Consider the following 17,920-nt stretch of genomic DNA (forward strand, 5'->3'; position numbering starts at 1 on the left):
TGGAATAAAGTCTTGTCTTACTGGATATACCGGATCCTGTTGCCTTTCTTCCTGAAAATGAATAATCTTCTTTTGTAACACTGGTGACGATCGGGAACACGCTCCTGCGTGAAATTATTATGGATTTACGAGCAGTTTCATGAATTTCTGCCATACTGCATTTTCATTGGTTACTGACACGGAAGATTTTCTCTGGACTCATTTCATTGGCTGTTATTCTTGTCTTGCATTGGATGATAGCAACGATGGATTTTAAATGTCTTTTCATTGGATGTTTATTGTGATATTTTATTGGTGAGAAATCTGGATCTGTCCTCCACTGTTCTACAGTTAAGACTTCTCGTTTTGCTATCGATGCATTGCGTTTTTCATCAAGGAAATTGTGTCAAATACAATTTATCGTTGGAACAGTATATATAATGAAAAATGCAGATAATCTTCACTATCACGATCTGAGGAACAGTAAGTAAGCTTCTGTGATACGAACACATACATCCTGTGTATCATATCTTATTATTATACTAAAGAAAAGAAAAACATTAAAAATAAACAATATTTTAGTTGATGTACAACAACAACTTAAGAATAATACTTGTTTTAATATAAATATTTATATAATTATGGCTGGAATTCAACCACCTCCATCCTTTTTAACCATTAAAGGTGATCCTCCAATTGAATGGGATATTTGGGAACCTATGTTTTTAGCATATGTAGAAGTTCTAGAGGAAGAAGATTGTGGAGCAGAAAGGAAATTAGCCTTGTTAAAGCATTGTCTTAGAGGAATTGCACTTAAAGAATTTAAAAGTTTACCTCCTTTAAGTGATACTTCTAATCTAAATGCTTATCAAATTGCATCCAAACAACTCTCCATTAGTTATGGGAAGAAGATTAATATGGTCATAGAAAGATTTAAATTTTACTCAAGGAAACAACAAAGTGATGAGTCTATTGACAACTATGTGTCTGCTTTGAGAGCATTAGCAGTGACATGTGACTTTGAACATATTAATTATGACCAAGTGCTAAGAGATCAAATCCTTATGCGTACCAAAAATAAAAAAATACAACAGAGGTTATGGACAACTTCTGATATGTCTCTTAATGCAGCGATTGAGATAGCAAAGTCTATTGAACATTCTGATAAATTTGTGGATGAGATTAGATCACAAAACAAAAGTAAATCAGATGTGTTAATTGTTAATAAAGAGAATGACAAATTTAAGGATTCAGATAAGTATAAAAAGACTATTTATCCAAGGAATGACAAACGATATAAGGTTGAAAATAAAAACAGATGGCAAAAATCTGACCAAAGAATGAGCGGTTGGCAAAAGCCAGATCAAAAGATGAACAATTGGCAAAGACCAGATTCAAGAGTGTACAACATGTATTGCTTTAGATGTGGAAGTGGTTATCATTTAGGGAATTCTAAGTCATTTCTGGCTTTAGACAAAGTATGTTCGAGATGTAAAAAAAGGGGCATTTTTCTAAAGTCTGTAGATCAGTTCCAAGGAAAGTTAGTTTAATTCAAGATCAGGAGCAAGAGAGTTCAAGTGACTATGAATTTGATGTCAATACTAATATGTGCATAACCAAAGAACCAAAAGTCAAAACATTTCCTTCTTGTGAGATTATTATTGATGGTGTATCTACTAAAGTTTTTGTAGACTCTTGTTCATGGTATACCATTCTACCTGACATTTTATTTACATCCAATTGGCCTAATGTTGATTTAATACAACCAGACATTACACCAAGTGGCTGTACTGGTCATAAATTGCAACTTATTGGTTATTTTATAGCTGAACTTAATTTCAAGAGTCGTTCCACACGTGGGAAAATATATATTACAAAATCTGGTGATTCACTTTTAGGTTGGCCACACCAAGAACAACTTGGTATCAAGCTTGATCCAAATGCTGATCCTCCTGTTTATTCTATTGACGCTGATTCAAGTATTCTTACATTAAGCCAAGGAAAAGAGGATACATTAATTTCTGAAATTAAAGAGAAATTTCCTGAATTATTCTGTAATGATTTAGGAAGATATAAAGGATTTGAACATCGGATAAAAGTACATGCCAATGCCTTACCCATCCGTCACAAAGTTAGAAATGTTCCTCGTTCATATAGACTAAAGTTAAAGGAAATGCTCAATGATATGTGTGAAAAGAAAATAATAGAACCTGTTGAGTCATCTCCTTGGGTTTCACCAATTGTGATTTCAATTAAATCTGGAGGAGATCTTCGCGTATGCATGGACTTGCGCAGTTTAAATAATGCCATTTGTGTAGATTCACATCCTTTACCTAATCTACACGAAATGATCTCCACGTTGGACAATGCCAAAGTATTTTCCTGTTTGGACTTAGCGAGCGCATATCATCAAGTGGTTCTACATGAAGACTCAAGGGATTTAACTGCTTTTATTACACCTGAGGGTTTATTTAGATTTTGCAGGATGCCTTTCGGATTGGCAAGTGCAGCTGCGGTATTCCAAAGGTTGAGGAAAGAAACCTTGGTTGGTCTAACGGGAGCAGTTGCATTTCATGATGACATTTTAATTTTTGGGATAGATGGGAATGAACATGACAAAAATTTATTGAAAGTGTTAAATGCATTGTCAGATAAGGGGCTAACACTTCGTGCTGCCAAGTGTAAGTTCAGAAGAGAGGAAGTGGAGTACCTTGGACATTGCATTAGTGGTAATGGAATTAAACCGAAAGCTTCACATTTGGAGAATATTAGCAAAGCACCTATTCCTCAAAATAAAGAACAGTTGGTAGCCTTTTTGGGGCTTGTAGAATTTTATGCTAAGTTCATTCAAAACTATGCAACTGTGATTGAACTGTTTAGAATGCTTTTGAAGAAAAATGCTAAGTTTGAGTGGACAGATTCTATGACAGCTACTTTCAATGCTGTAAAGTCAATGATTATAAGAGCACCTTGTCTTAAACCATTTGTAATTGGGAAGAAATGTATTGTGATGGTTGATGCAAGTAATTGCGGGTTGGGTGCAGTGTTGATTCAGGAGGAATGGGGCAAAGAATGGATTGTGGCGTATGCTTCAAGGACATTAAGAGAGTCAGAACGACATTATTCAGTAATTGAAAGAGAACTTTTAGCGTGTGTTTGGGGGTGGAACATTTTCGACCTTTTCTGTGGGGAACAAAGTTCATTATTAAATCAGATCACAAGCCTCTGGTGCATATATTGTCACCTGGTGGAGGGCGTACACTTTCATCAAGGTTGGCAAGACTTTCCTCTAGGTTACAAAATTTTCAGTATTCTTTAGAATATATTCCTGGGAAATCTAACGTTCATGCAGACTGCATGTCAAGGCTTCCTTTGGCGTGTAAAGAGTCTGATGTGGTTGATAGAGATGAGTGTGAAGTTGCACATGTTGTTAGTGACGTTAATCTGGTATTTGGAGAGAATTCTGTGGTACAAGAGAAATTATGGAATGAAGAAATGGATAGGGATATAGAACTTAAAGAAGTAAAAGAATTTATATTGAAGGGTTGGCCAGAAGGAGGAGATTTCACTGGTGGGTTGATGAGTTATCATAAAATTAAAGACGAACTTGCCATAGAAAATGGTATTTTATTAAGAGGTGACAAATTTATTCCACCTTTTGGTCTCAGGAAGAAATTTCTTGATTTAGCTCATGAAGGGCATTTTGGTATCAATTTTTGGTGGCCTGGCATTGATTATTTTCTAGAACATCAAGTGAGGTTATGTGGATTATGTGCCAATAGTGATAAAACAGCAAAGGCTTTGCCCAGTGTGTCACAACCTGTGGAGTTACCTGCATCACCTTGGAACAAACTTGGTATTGACATCATTGGACCATTTAGTGTGCTGCCACAACAGTATTCTTTTGGCATAGTGCTGATAGATTATTTTTCAAAATGGCGGGAAATAAAAATGGTTAGAGAAGATACTAGTGATGCTATTATACAATTCATGGACAACATTTTTTGTAGAGAGGGTATCCCTCAAGAGGTAGTAACAGACAACGGACCACAATTTGTTAGTAAGCAAATGGAAAGTTATTTTAGTAGTTGTGGTATTTCTCACAAAAGAATAGCGGTATTTCACCCAGAGGCCAATGGCCAAAGAGAAAGATTTAATAGAGTAGTCAAGGAAGCTATTCAGTTAGCTGTTAAGGGTGGTTTATGTTGGAATAAGGCAATCCAATCTATGTTATTATCATACAGAACTGCTCCTAATGCGGTTACCTTGTTGTCTCCTTTTGAGTTGTTGAGAGGGCGGAAACCTAGCACTAATCTTGTTCCTTGGTGGTTAAAGAACAAGGATAGTGGTCGTATTGATTTTGCTGAAGTTGATTTTAAAGAAATTCGCAAGAAAGTTGATGCATATAAGGAGAAAATGAAAAATGACTTGTTAAAAAAGAGTACAAGATATTGTGTTCCTATTCAGGTAAGGGATTTTGTGAGATTAAAAAAGGGAGGTTTTGTACATAAGGGATTGGCAAAATGGTCTGACCCAATTGAGGTAATTGAGGTATTTAGGAATGCTGTAAGAGTACTGGATGGAGGGGTTTGGCATTTTAGTAGAGTCTCAAAATTTAATAAGAGCGGACACATTCCTGAGGATGATTTATCTAATGTGTTTTTGGGTGTCACTACTGATGGTTTGGGCTTGTCTGAATCTACTGTTGTTTCAGGTAATTCTTGTAATTCTACAACACAAGAATTATTGAGAGCTCAAGGAGTCGCAGGGCTCCAAGCAGGCTCAGAGATTGTGTTCTTACTTAAAAAAGAAAAAAAAGAAAAGGAGGGAGGTGTGTGGTGTGTTATTGTTTGCAATGACGCGCGTGACTACACGTGCATCATCTATAAACAATACCTTGTTATGTTGTGGTTTAAAAGTGTGAGTGTCGCGTGTTGTTATTCGCGTGCTGTATGCGTGAGTGTTGTGATTTGAATGGAGAGCGGGGGAGTCATGTGGAGGGAATTGACCGTTTTGAGTCATTCGTTTTTGGACCGTACTTGTGATGACTTGTGGAATAAAGTCTTGTCTTACTGGATATACCGGATCCTGTTGCCTTTCTTCCTGAAAATGAATAATCTTCTTTTGTAACATATTGGTATAGTGCATCCCCACTCGCTGTGCTTACGTTTTTGTTATTTCTGTGTCTGCAGTAGAAAGAAGCTGCTGCGCTCTATAATTACATGTTAGTATTCAATAACACAAGAATACGTTTTTGCATTTTTCTACAACCATACTGCCTATATGTACCATACTCAGAGTCAGCCGTGGCACGTGGAGGGAGTTGTGGTGGGGCAGAGAGGCGGGGAGGGGCAGGGTGGGGGGTGCTAAAAACCAGCACATGGATAATTGGAGGTATTGTGCAAAATGCGATGCAGCGTGCGCTACGAAATTTGTTTTATTATTTAAATTGTTTTCTTACCTCCAATTATCCATATGCCGTTTTTAGCACCCCCCCACCCTGCCCTTCTCCCGCCCCGCCTCTCTGCCCCACCGCAACTCCCTCCACGGGCCGCGGCTGCTCAGAGTTCTGCCACTCAACCAAAGGGCACACATACAAATCACGCCCGAAAAACATGCACTCGATTATATTCCCTTATGTGTCTCGATGTGTTGTGTGTGTGTTCGCGATGTATAGCTTTATAGAAGTAGTTCAGCAGCTTGCCCCCTTGGTATGTACTACAGGGATAGGATAAGAAGAGCGATTTATTATATATGTACATTTTATTAGGATTATTAATGCTATTTTAACCATGTGACTAATATCCAAAGTAAGTAAGTAGCTTCTTGCAAAACCACTTCATCAATGCCATATAAACAATGGCCAATTTATATGACTTCCTATGATGTCACTTCCTGTGAGGTTAAATCCTATGCAAATTATAGGGGCCTCGCATGTTCCTATTATGCCTGGGGGCCCACATATCCTAGGACCGGTCCTGGTCAGACCCTCTTCTGTCTTCACTAAGGTCAGTGACATTTAGGGACCACCAATACACTGATCATTTACCATTCATTGTATTGGCAGCACTTCTATTTTTCCAAACCCCAGTGGAAGTTTTTCACAATTCTGGGCAGTGTCCTTGCCAAACTGTTGGGGTGGCAGTGGTCAGTGGTGGTCAGGGTCCGGTTGTTGTGCTGCAGTTGCTGATTACACACTGAGGAAGGTAAGCCCTGACTCCTGAATTTTAGGGGCCTGCATTTACTTTTTTACAAATTAAGCAATGATTGGAAATAGGCAGCAAACCTGAAGAACATTGATCTGGTGTTTGCACAATGAATCAGTGGTTAATTTGTAAAAAAAGAAGTGAAGGGGCTCTTGTCAATAGGCAACTTCGACCAGCCCATTTCTCCTTGAACACTTCTTAACATAGAATCCACAAACCTTACAAGTGGGGAGGGGATGTGGCTTAACGAACGCAGACATTTCTGTGTAAGTGCCCATTTTGCAGTGCAGTTTTGCAGAGAAAGAACATCAGCATGGAAATCGGTACTTTGGTGAAAATTTATGTTGCACCGACAGTTAGCAATTCAAAAACACTGGTGCAAAATGTATACTTAGTAAATAGAAAGTTGTTGTTCTTCCCTGCAAAACTGCTCTGCAAAATAACACTTACAGAGAAATGTCTGCGTTTGTTTTCGGCACGGAATTATGACATATGGAAGTAGTGTCAATCACACTGGCTTGGCTGGGTTCTGTTAATGAGAAAATTATTATTATTATTAACCGGTTCTGGCCTTTCGAGCCTGTGCGCCTCGGGACCTCCGGCACGAGAACAGACTGCCGGGGCCCGGGAGCTCGATTTCATGTACCTGTATGGCCCGGGACTTCCCGCATGTCGACTGCTGAGGGCACCAGGCTCAAGGTCTTCTCCCTGCCAAAATCATAGCCCCAACCGAGCTCCCGAGATTCCTACGGCCCCAGACCCCCCACACGAGTGTAGACTGCCGGGGGCCTTGGGTCCTGGGTTCTCGGTTCCTCGCACCCGTACGGCCCGGGACCTCCTGCACGAGTTTCGACTGCTGGGGGCCCCGGGCTCAGGGACTTTTACCTGTCAAAATCATAGCCTCAACCAAGCTCCCGAGATTCCTACGGCCCCAGACCCCCCGCACGAGTGTAGACTGCCGGGGGCCTTGGGCCCTGGTCTCTCTGTAGTGAGTCAGGATGCCCACAATAGGTCTCCCACTAATAGCTTAGTCCATATCTCACTTAGGGAAGTTGAATTGGCAATTGAGAAACTGCTCCCGAATAAGGCTCCGGGTCTGGACAAGCTCCCTGGAGATCTTTTTCGTTCCCAGCCAAAAATTTGGGCCCCATACCTGATGGTTCTGTTTAATGCTGTCTTACAGGGTTCCCCAGTACCTGAGACCTGGCTGGGAGCTGAGATTGTTCCAATCTTTAAAAAGGGCTGCCCACTCGCCCCATCAAACTATAGACCAATTAGTTTACTCGATACGACCCAGAAGTTGATGGGCCGAATTCTACTGGAGAGATTACTGGCTGGATGGAGGAAAATAAAACTTTGACCACCCTTCAAGCCGGATTTAGATCAGGGGTCTCGACTTTGGACCAGATCTTTCGCCTGCAGGTCCTATACTAGAAAACTGCAAGAGTAGAGGGTAGAAGCCTCTACCTTGTTTTTGTGGACCTGCGGGCCGCATTTGATCTGGTTCCTAGGGAGAGGCTCTGGAAGGTGTTGGAGGAACTTGGTCTCCCTCCTTACTTATTAGATGCCCTAATCCGACTTCATACCGGGAATTATGCCCAGGTGAGGTGTGGGAAAAACGGGGAATTATCTGATCGCTTCCCTGTTACCCGGGGCGTACGCCAGGGTTGCGTACTGGCACCCACACTCTTCAGTTTGTATGTTAATGGCCTGATAGACAGACTTAATTGTGTCAGGGACAATGACGCCCCATGCCTGGCCACCGGTAGGGTGCCCGCTCTGATGTTCGCGGACGACACTTTGTTGTTGTCGCGGACATCATCGGGCATCCAGCGGGTTTGGATGGCTTTCTCTCCTTTTGTGCCTCGCGGGGATTGGAGATCAACTTGGAGAAAACCAAGTTCATGATCTTCAACCCCCCGAGGTACACCCGTCCAAACCCCACATTGAATGGAACCCCACTTGAGCGAGTCAAGACCTTTATATACCTGGGGGTGACTCTGACTGAGCATTGTACATGGGATCATCAAGCCTCTAAATCCTCTTTGAGACTTGCACAGATCATGGGTGGTGTAGGTAGACTCCATAACGCCTCAATCTTTAAATCGGCTACCCCTGCCCTAGAGATATACAGAACACAGGTTAGGTCTGCTGCTTTGTATGCTGCCGAACTCTGGGGACATACTAATGCATGTAACTTAATGAAAGTAGAGCAGTCCTTTATGCGACATCTGTTTGGTCTCCCACAAAGCACACCCCTCCTACCATTACGTTTGGACTTGGGTCTGAAGCCTATTTCTGACTTGGTGGCTGCACGTCCCCTGCTCTATTGGAGAAGGCTCTGGTCTGTCCCGGAGCTTGAACCCTTTAGAGCAGAATTTAACACTATTTGGGGACAGCTAAAGAGTAAGAATATACCGTGGCTGGTACATGTCAAGACTCTCTTTTATCAAATTGGCCTTCCCCAACTGTGGGACACACCGGAGGACAGCTGTATGAGGATGCAAAGGACTGTACTGGTGGCAGCTGTAAAATCGTACAATCTTAAATTGTTACATTGTTCTACCTCCCTGGGCAGACTGTCAACTGAGTTCCTTACAATAAAAGTCGAATACAGGGCAGAGGTGTTTCTGGACTTGGTGCAGCCTCCACTAGCAAGAAAACTGTACATCCAATTGAGGCACGGCTCTTTACCGGTAGGGGCACTGACATCCAGATGGGCAAAAACGACAAATGCCAACTGCCCTGCCTGTAATTATGCCAGTGAAGACATTGTACATATCCTTTTCTTTTGTCCAGCATATAGTGAAATTCGGAAATGCTGGATTATCCCATTATGCAAAAATCTTGGTTTCCGACACTGTGTACACGCTTGTAGAGTGCTAACTTATGACACTGCCCCTCCCATTGTTTTTGCTGTCTCCCGGTTTCTATTAGGCATGTGGCGGAGAAGAACCAGTTTTATCTACAAGAAAAAACGGATTGTTGCTTCTATCCTCTACTATTCCTTTGATAACCAAAGTTTAATAACTTTTTAATTCTAATGTATTTATGTTTTATTATTGTGCTTGTATATATTTTATTGCACTTTTATGGTCTCTGACCGAAATAAAGTTATCAAAGAAGAAAATTATCTTGCTAGGAAGAGACAAATCTTGGGAAAGGAAAACCGGGAAAGTTTGTTGAATGGTGTAAATTGAGAACAGCACAAGACTCCTCATTATTTCTAGACTCAGCTGTGTTCATTTTGTCGGGAAACAACTTTACAACGCAACTTTTACAACGCACTACCATTACAACAAAACTTTTACAACGCAACATCCATTACATCACATGCCATTACAACGCAACCATTACAACGCATGACACTACAACGCATACCACTACAACGCATGTCATTAAAACGCATACCATTACAACGCATAACATTACAACGCATAATACCCTTACACTTTCCAACACTTACCCTGCTGTTGCACCCCCCTGGAGTTAGAATAGTAATTGTTACCCCTACACTATTCAACACTTACCCTACTGTTGCACCCCCTGGAGTTAGAATAGTAATTTTTACCCCTACACTATCCAAAACTTACCATACATGCAATGTAATGTTATGCGTTGTAATGGTATGCGTTGTAAAGGTAGTATGCGTTGTAATGGAATGCGTTGTAAAGGTAGTTTAAAAAAAATTGTTGTAATGGCATGCGTTGTAATGAAATGCATTGTAATGGATGTTGAGTTGTAAAAAATGCGTTGTAAAGGTATGCGTTGTAAAAGTATGCATTGTAACGTCATACATCCTCCCCTCTCATTCTTCCCCTTCCGGGGATTGGTAATCAGGTTTGAGTATCCACATCGCATCAACATCTTGTGATTCTGGGCGAATCATTTAATCTGCCTATGCCCACTAAAAATGATTGTGTTCTTAACTAGTGCTCAAACGCCGGTGTTAATGATTGAGTGCTGGTGCTGCGCACCGGAAACCACCGGCTCAAATTAAGCACTGCGAATGTATATCACGTCAGCAGGGTCAGACTGGTTTATAGGGCAATCAGGCTGTGCCCGGCAGTCTAATCTGTCAGGCAGGGCTTTAAGTGGGCCAGGTCCTGCCAGTGCACAGCACCGGCAGTTCTAAAAATCAGGTGCTGAGACGGGTCCCTGTCGGGCTCTCCATTTTTTACCCTCACCCTCAGAGTGAAAAAATAAATCTTAACTCTGCAGCAGTGCCACCCTTCGCTGCCTTTAATGTAACTTCGAGACTCGTTATAGTTCTTTCACAGTCTCATCATGTCAGAACGGAAGCATTTTCAATATTATTTACACTAAGCCGTAGATGCTGCTTTTTCATCTTATGCACCTAATAACCACTGGCAAAGCCAATAGTCCTGGCTTGTTGTAGGTGTAATTTTACTTGTATTATTTATCTGGAGGCAATGACAGAAGCAGCAAAATGGCAACACAAACGGGCCACCCTGGGTCGGAGTAGTAACAACAGATTGCAAAGAGGTTCCTTTTTTAAAGGACGAATTCCCTCACCCACCCGCAGGAATGAGGCCTGCCTCATAATTCCAGTGACCCTGATGTTACGGTAATCCAATGGCAGTTATTTTGTTCCTGTTTATATTTTCTATGTTTTACTTAAACTTACATTCTCCAAGAGTGCTAGCTATTTCCAGCATGTGTGTTTCTGTATTTCATTTCACAGCATATTACTCTTGGATGATGCACACGTTGTACTGAGTCTCATCCAGGTGTTTATAACAGACTACAGTTGATCACTTTGGAGTTGAGGCTCTCACACTGTGCCTGTCTGTGAGTCAAATAGGTTTTCAGTTTACATAATCATTCAATATATGGTCTCTCTGCAGAGCACAAAGAGCCCCTTTGCCTTAGTTTTCGGGGAGGGTCACAGGGGGTGGGGGGGCGGGTGTGCTGGGGGAGGCGGTGGGTTGGGAGGGGCACGGGGGTGTGCTGGTGGAAAAAGGGGAACAATTCAGTCAAAGCCATAGAACGACAAGCCTAATTGCTCTATTGTTTTTTCTTTTTTGGTGCACTCATGGGATGAGTCAATTTCGTAGTGATGGCTAGCTATAATTTGCATATGTGTTCTTTTAATGTATGCGGCCTTAATAATATTCATAAGCGAAAACGTGTAATGCAGGAGATCCGCCTGATTCAACCTGATATAATATGTCTCCAGGAGACGCATATTCCATGGGCTAATAGAAAAACTTTGAATGATCTTGGTTATAAAGTACTGGCGGCCTCCAAACAATCTATTATGTATCGGGGAGTGGCTATATTGGGGTGACAATCCATAGTTGCAACTGGGAGAATTAAAGCTGATAATCTAGGACGTTGGGCAATTGTTGAATGTGTTATCGGGAATGTTGCTGCAACAATTTGTACGGTATACGGATCTAATATTGATGACACTGCTGTGATAGAATTTCTGAATGTAGAGCTGGCTCTCTGGGGCACTCCTCTATTCCTACTTGGTGACTTTAATATTCATGGGGAGACGAATACCTGGGACTCGAGGTTTAGGGGATATGTAGGCAGGAAGCCCAAGGTATTTAAAGAACTACTATTTCAACATGGGTTGATTGATGGTTGGCCCTTGGCAAACCCGCGGGATCCTGGTTTTACTTTTTTTTCTTCGCCCCATAAGAAATGTGTGCGTCTAGATTATATTTTTATCCCTAAGCATATGGCAGATGGCTACTGTATGTTTGTAATGCCACGTATTACATCTCACCATGCTCCGATTGTTATAGATATGCCCATGCTTAAAATCCAACATATACCGAGGTCATTCACATTTAATAAGAAACTGCTCTCAGATGAGATTTATCGGCAGCAAATTTTAGATTGGGCTCAACAGTTTTTTTAAGCTTAATAGGGGCTCTACATCCAATGCAATGGTCTGGGACTGCTTTAAGGCAGGCATACATGGTGAAACATGTAGCTATGGCTGGAGCCTTCAACAGAAGGAAAAACACATAATGGCACAACTTTTACAGGACTTAACGAATGCAGAACGTGACTTAACACATGTTATAAGTCTACAACAAGATAGTTGCGTGATACAAGATAAAGTCACAAAATGCAAGGCTAAGATTAATGGGGTGTGGAGCGAAGACATTGCACGCCAGTATAAAATCCATCGGGCGGAGAGATATGAATATGGGGAAAATGTGGGAAGATGTCTAGCTCAAAGAATGCGGGGCGCCAGACAGCACTGCGTATAACCTCTATAGAAAATAGTCAAGGCATACTAGTAGATTCATCAGACGGTATTCTTCAGGTTTTTCATGACTAATATACAGATCTTTATACCCAAGAAAATTTTTCTTTTGATTTAATTAGCCAGTATGTAGATAAACTTGATTTAACTCAATTAGACTCTTTGTACAAAGAGGAGCTAGAGTCACCAATCACAATGCAAGAACTTGAGACTGCCCTTAAAGAATTGGCCTTGGGGAAAGCTAGTGGTCCCGATAAATTTCCCCTAGAGATATACCATGTACTATTCCCTATTATTAAAGATGATATGTCGGCGACGTTTCTAAATGCTCAAAACGGAAATTCTCCCCCCTCGTGGGATGAGGCAAGTATAATAGTATTTTTAAAAAAAAGATAAACCTTCACATCTACCTGGGTCCTATCGACCTATTTCACTTATTAATGTAGATGCGAAATTATACTCTAAAATACTTGCGAACCGGCTGATTCAAGTTGTACCAGAACTAGTCTCTGAACACCAGCACGGCTTTCTTCCAGGCCGCGGTACAATTAACCACATACATCGTGTTATTGCAACCTTAGACTATGCTATAGTAAATCATATGAACGTTGGCTTGGTGTTTTTAGACGCTTAAAAAGTGTTTGACCGCGTTGCATGGGCATTTTTATGGGCAATCTTGGGGAAAATGGGGTTCGGACCACGATTTATATATGCTTTACAAGTTATGTATAGACATCCTAGAGCCAAGATTTGTCTGTCAGGCCAAGAATCAGCTGCCGTTAACATCACTCGAGGCACACGCCAGGGATTCCCATGTTCACCATTATTATTTGCCATGTACATAGAGCCCCTTTTAAAGATGCTGCTGGCATCCCAAAATATACAATCTATGGTTTTACCCGGGGGCAATATTCGCGTATTAGCCTACGCTGACGATATTGCGGTTATAACATCTGAACCAGAATCTGCACTATGCGAAATTGAAAACCTGACTTGTGAATTTGGTAATGTGTCAGGGTATAAGCTCAACATTCAGAAAACACAGGTCATCTGTTCAGCTGGACTTTGCCCTAACGATAGTCGTGTCACTTCTGAGGCCAAATACCTGGGTATTAAAATTAAAATATCGTTACAAGAGTTGATTATGGTGAACTGGACAGATATATTGCAATCTGTTAGAAATCAACTTGAGAAACTCGAATGCTTGCATTTGTCGTTGGTTGGGAGACGCAACGTTTTAAAAATGTCCATCCTGCCAAAAGTCCTATATTACTTTCGGGCGGTACCATTGGAGATACCTACATTACAACTAAAGAAATTGCAATTATAGTTGATAGATTCTTATGGGGCTGGAAATCTGCACGAAGGGCTTCCAAATTTATGACACTATCAATTTTACGTGGGGGTTGGGGTGTTCCAAATTTCGCATTTTATTATCTGGCATGTCTTATACAGAATATTAAATATTTTGCTATTGGTGGAACTCCACCTATGTTTGAGAGCCCGGATATTTTTTCTCTTCTACTTGGTCCTCAATCTCGTCAAATGCTGCTTTCCTTTGTAGAACCTAGCTACTATAAAAGAACCAGATTTAAACTAGTATGGTCTGCCTTTAAAGGATGGCGATCAATTCGGAAACTTATTTCTCTTGAACGTATCAATTTCTATACACCATGTAATTCTACAGAACTGCTTCCGCCAATATTTTGGGATCGCACTATGTCTTTATGGGGGAGAAAAGGCATGATATCCATAGGCACCGTGGTGAAGGATGGCACAATCATTTCATTTCAGGAGTTAAAAGATAAATATAGTCTCTCTACAAATATGCGATTTTATTCTTAGACATCCAAATACTCTACCACTGTGCACAAACGACTTCATCGAAATACTCAGAAAATCACCGCGTATTGGGACACTTTATAACTACCTGCTGAATACACAACAGGATGATCTGGGTTCACAGGAGTCTAAATGGTGTATTAGATTGGGCACAGGGGCTGTACCTTTTCAAGAGTAAATTTATACTGCTGCTAAAATTATTTTGTCTGCTAATCTATACTCCCAGCATTATAAAACTTTATTTAATCTTTATCATACACCGCTTAAAATGTTGAAATGGGGTAATGCTTATAATGGAAAATGCTAAAGGTGTCAATCTGACCAGGCAGATATTGTGCACATATTCTCAGACTGCCCTGTGTTAAAACCTTTTTTTATATCTATAGAAAAATTCCTGGCTTATATTACAAAATGTGATGTGGCAATTTCAAGAGAGATGATTATGTTTGGCTTATCTAATGACACCAATCCGTTTTTGGGGTATCAAAAAAACAGATATGTTTTATTTATGGCTATGGCTGTAGCTCGCTTATGTAATTCTTCAATGTGGCTGAAGTCAGATGCACCTGTATATGAAATGTGGCGAGCTAAGTTTTATAATGTTTTTTATTTAGAATTTAATCTATATAGGATTAAATCATCTAGGAAAATGCAAAAGGGGTGTAAAATTTGGCAGGCAATGATAGACCATCTGGGTCCGTTAGCATGACTCTTTTCTTGTGGTTACTTGTCGTGACTGTTTTCGATACTGTATTTCTGATTTTGCTCTTATTATTCGCGTCTTTCTTGTTTCTGTTCTAGTTTTTTCTTTTATCTTTGAGTATATACCTGCACCATAAGTTTACCTCTGTATACAATTTCTGGTTTTGTTATAATTATTATGTTTTTACTTTGTGGCTATTGAACTGAATCAATAAAAAAAAAAAAAAAGCACAAAGAGCTACGGTCCTGCATTCCAGTTGGGATTCTATGCAAATGTGTGTGAAGGAGCTAATTATTGGTCAAAACAGTGACAAGATGAGAGTAACATAATTTATTGTTGTTACTTTTTTAGCTTAAACAGCTAACAACAAATGTCAAAACCAATACTCCTGGCTGTTTTCAGGTGTATGTCAGTGGTTGAGTTATATTTCTGGATTCAATCACAGAAAGCATAGGGAGGAACCAAAGTACCAGTCAGATGGAAGACTATGGGAATCAGAGACATTTAAATTATGTATTTAAGCTACACCCTTAATTACATAGTCCACACGTCTTTTAGAGACCCACCCATTGTTTTCAGCCCATTTAATGCCCTGGCCTGGCGGAAAGGGCGACAGGGGAAGAGGAGAGATAGAAATGTGCAGAATTAATGCAAACAAGGTGGTAGAGAGATGATGTTTAGGGAATTGCATGTAAAAGATAATGATGTAAGATTTACCTAATCCACACAAAAAAGTAAGATGCAGGGAGACTGGTGAACTTTGAAATGCAGAGGTTCCTAATAAAACATACAATAATTTGTGGTGTGCCAGGCAACCTTTACCCGTTTCAGTGGTTTTGGGTACTAACCCTACCGAAGAATACTTTGAAAAGTGGCAGAAGATAGTATTTGTGGCTCAGATTCCATAAATATGTGAAGCTACATGTGTGATCTATTCTAACCAGTCTGCATCACTTTCCTGTGCCTAATTCCCATGTAAGAACTGCACTCTGGTATTTTCCCTTCTTCCTTCTGTTATCCCCACTTTCCCATGTGCTCCATTTGACCCTTTCAACCAATACACTTTCCTGTCTACAACATTCTCCCCCGGTAATCACCTCTCCATATTGTGTACTGTTCTCTACGGGGCGGCTCCTCTACTAGGGCGGAGGACCGTCTCCCCACTGCTTTCTCGTAGTGCGAGAAGCAGAAACATAAAATGGCAATATGTTTCTGCTTCTCGCACTGCGAGAAAGCACAAGCAGTTGGTTTTGGGCAGGGCTTCTCTAGGGCATGGGAGGAGTGGCTTGCCCACTCCTGAGGGCGCTGACTGTTTGTTCGGCCCTCTGGGGCCACCCACACTAGTCATGCCCACTCTGCCCTTTCTCCATGTAGGCTGCAATGCAGCCTACAAGGAACAATCCACTTGCCACCTATTTCTGTTAAGTACTAAACCTCTGGCTTGTGGATTTTATTGGGTCTCCGCTATTTAATCTTTATTTATTTATTTCTTTATTTATTATAGGATTTGTAATGCGCATGGCTGCCTCAGCGACAAGGCGTCCCAGCGCAACCAGAAACCTAACCGGAGCAAGAGAGCGCAGCTAGCGAGGGATATCACAGAGTTGGGAACAGCCAAGTCTTCAAGGACTTACGAAATGTCAGAAGATTGGGGATGGCACGAATACATACTGGAAGAGAGTTCCACAGTTTGGCTGCCATGAGGCCAAACGACCGGCCCCCAGCCCTTGCTTTCCTAACACGGGGGAGACAGACCAAACCTTGATTAGTCGATCCTAAAACTCTACTAGGCAGGTATGGCTTCAGTAGGCCCGATAGCCCCTCTGGGGCTTGAAGTCTCAGGATTTTGTGCGCAATACAGAGCACCTTGAACTGGATACGTGCTTCAATTGGCAACCAGTGCAGCTTCACAAGAACTTGGGCCACAGAGTGCGATTTAGGGAGAGCCACTAACATACGTGCGGCTGTGTTCTGGACCCTCTGCAAGCGCTTGATGCTGGCTTTGTTAGCATCAAGATATAAGTCATTGCCATAATCAAGCCTCGCCAAGATGGAAGCCTGCAAGATGGTCTGACGTACTCTGGGAGGGAAGAAACCAAGCAGGGGTCTCAATCCTCTCAGAAGCCCAAAGCAGACTGTGGCTACAGCTTTTGTCTGCTTATCAAATGTTAGACTGGTATCGAACCAGACGCCCAGGTTCTTCACCGTCTCCTTTGGCACCGGTGCGGGCTTCAAATGATCGGGCCACCATTGCTCTGACCAGAGTCCCTGGTCCTACCCATACAACAAGATCTCGGACTTGCTGGCATTTAATTGAAGGTAATTAGCCTTCATCCAGGCCGAGATAGATGTTAGATCCTCCTTGAAGTTTTCCAGATTGGTCCTGCATTTTTTGGAGAAGGCAATCACCAACTGGGTGTCATCGGCATACGACACGAGGGACAGCCCCCTATCTCTGGCCACCTTCGCCAAAGGTCCCACATACAGAATAAACAGAAGGGGGCTCAAGATAGAGCCTTGAGGAACCCCCCTACCCAAAGCGTGTTCGTGCGAGTGGAACGGCGGAACAGACACTTGGAATGACCGCGCAGCCAGAAAGGACCGGAACCATTCCAAGGCAGCATCCCTAATACCAATCGTCCAGAGACGATGAAGGAGAATCTCATGGGACACTTAGATCCAATCCCCAATTAGCCTTACTCAAACAGTCCTTTGGTTTCTTGCTGATATCTTGTGCATATTGATACCCAAACATGATTTCCCCGTTGGCAACCAGGACTCTGCTGAAGAATTTGTTTGTAACTGCATGTTAGCAGTTGATTTCTGAATGAAGACAAATTCATTAAAACCTTATAGTGACACATCAAGGGTTCTAATTTTTTTAAGGGTCTCATTCAATATGGTGTTCTATTTGGTGGCTGATGGAAGTAGGTCAATCGCCCA

The 17,920-nt window shown here is 41.5% G+C and overlaps 1 long non-coding RNA gene across 1 annotated transcript in view; it reads left to right on the plus strand.

Moving 5' to 3' along the window:
- The window catches only part of LOC144798648 (uncharacterized), a 43,002-nt gene extending 25,358 nt beyond the window's left edge, over positions 1-17,644 (plus strand). Inside the window, exon 3 of the long non-coding RNA XR_013603594.1 lies at positions 16,482-17,644. This is a non-coding gene — a long non-coding RNA (uncharacterized LOC144798648). The remainder of the gene's footprint in view (positions 1-16,481) is intronic.
- Positions 17,645-17,920: the final 276 nt, after the last annotated feature.

This window comes from Lissotriton helveticus, chromosome 12 (genome assembly GCF_964261635.1).
Source record: "Lissotriton helveticus chromosome 12, aLisHel1.1, whole genome shotgun sequence".
Lineage (NCBI taxonomy): Eukaryota > Metazoa > Chordata > Amphibia > Caudata > Salamandridae > Lissotriton > Lissotriton helveticus.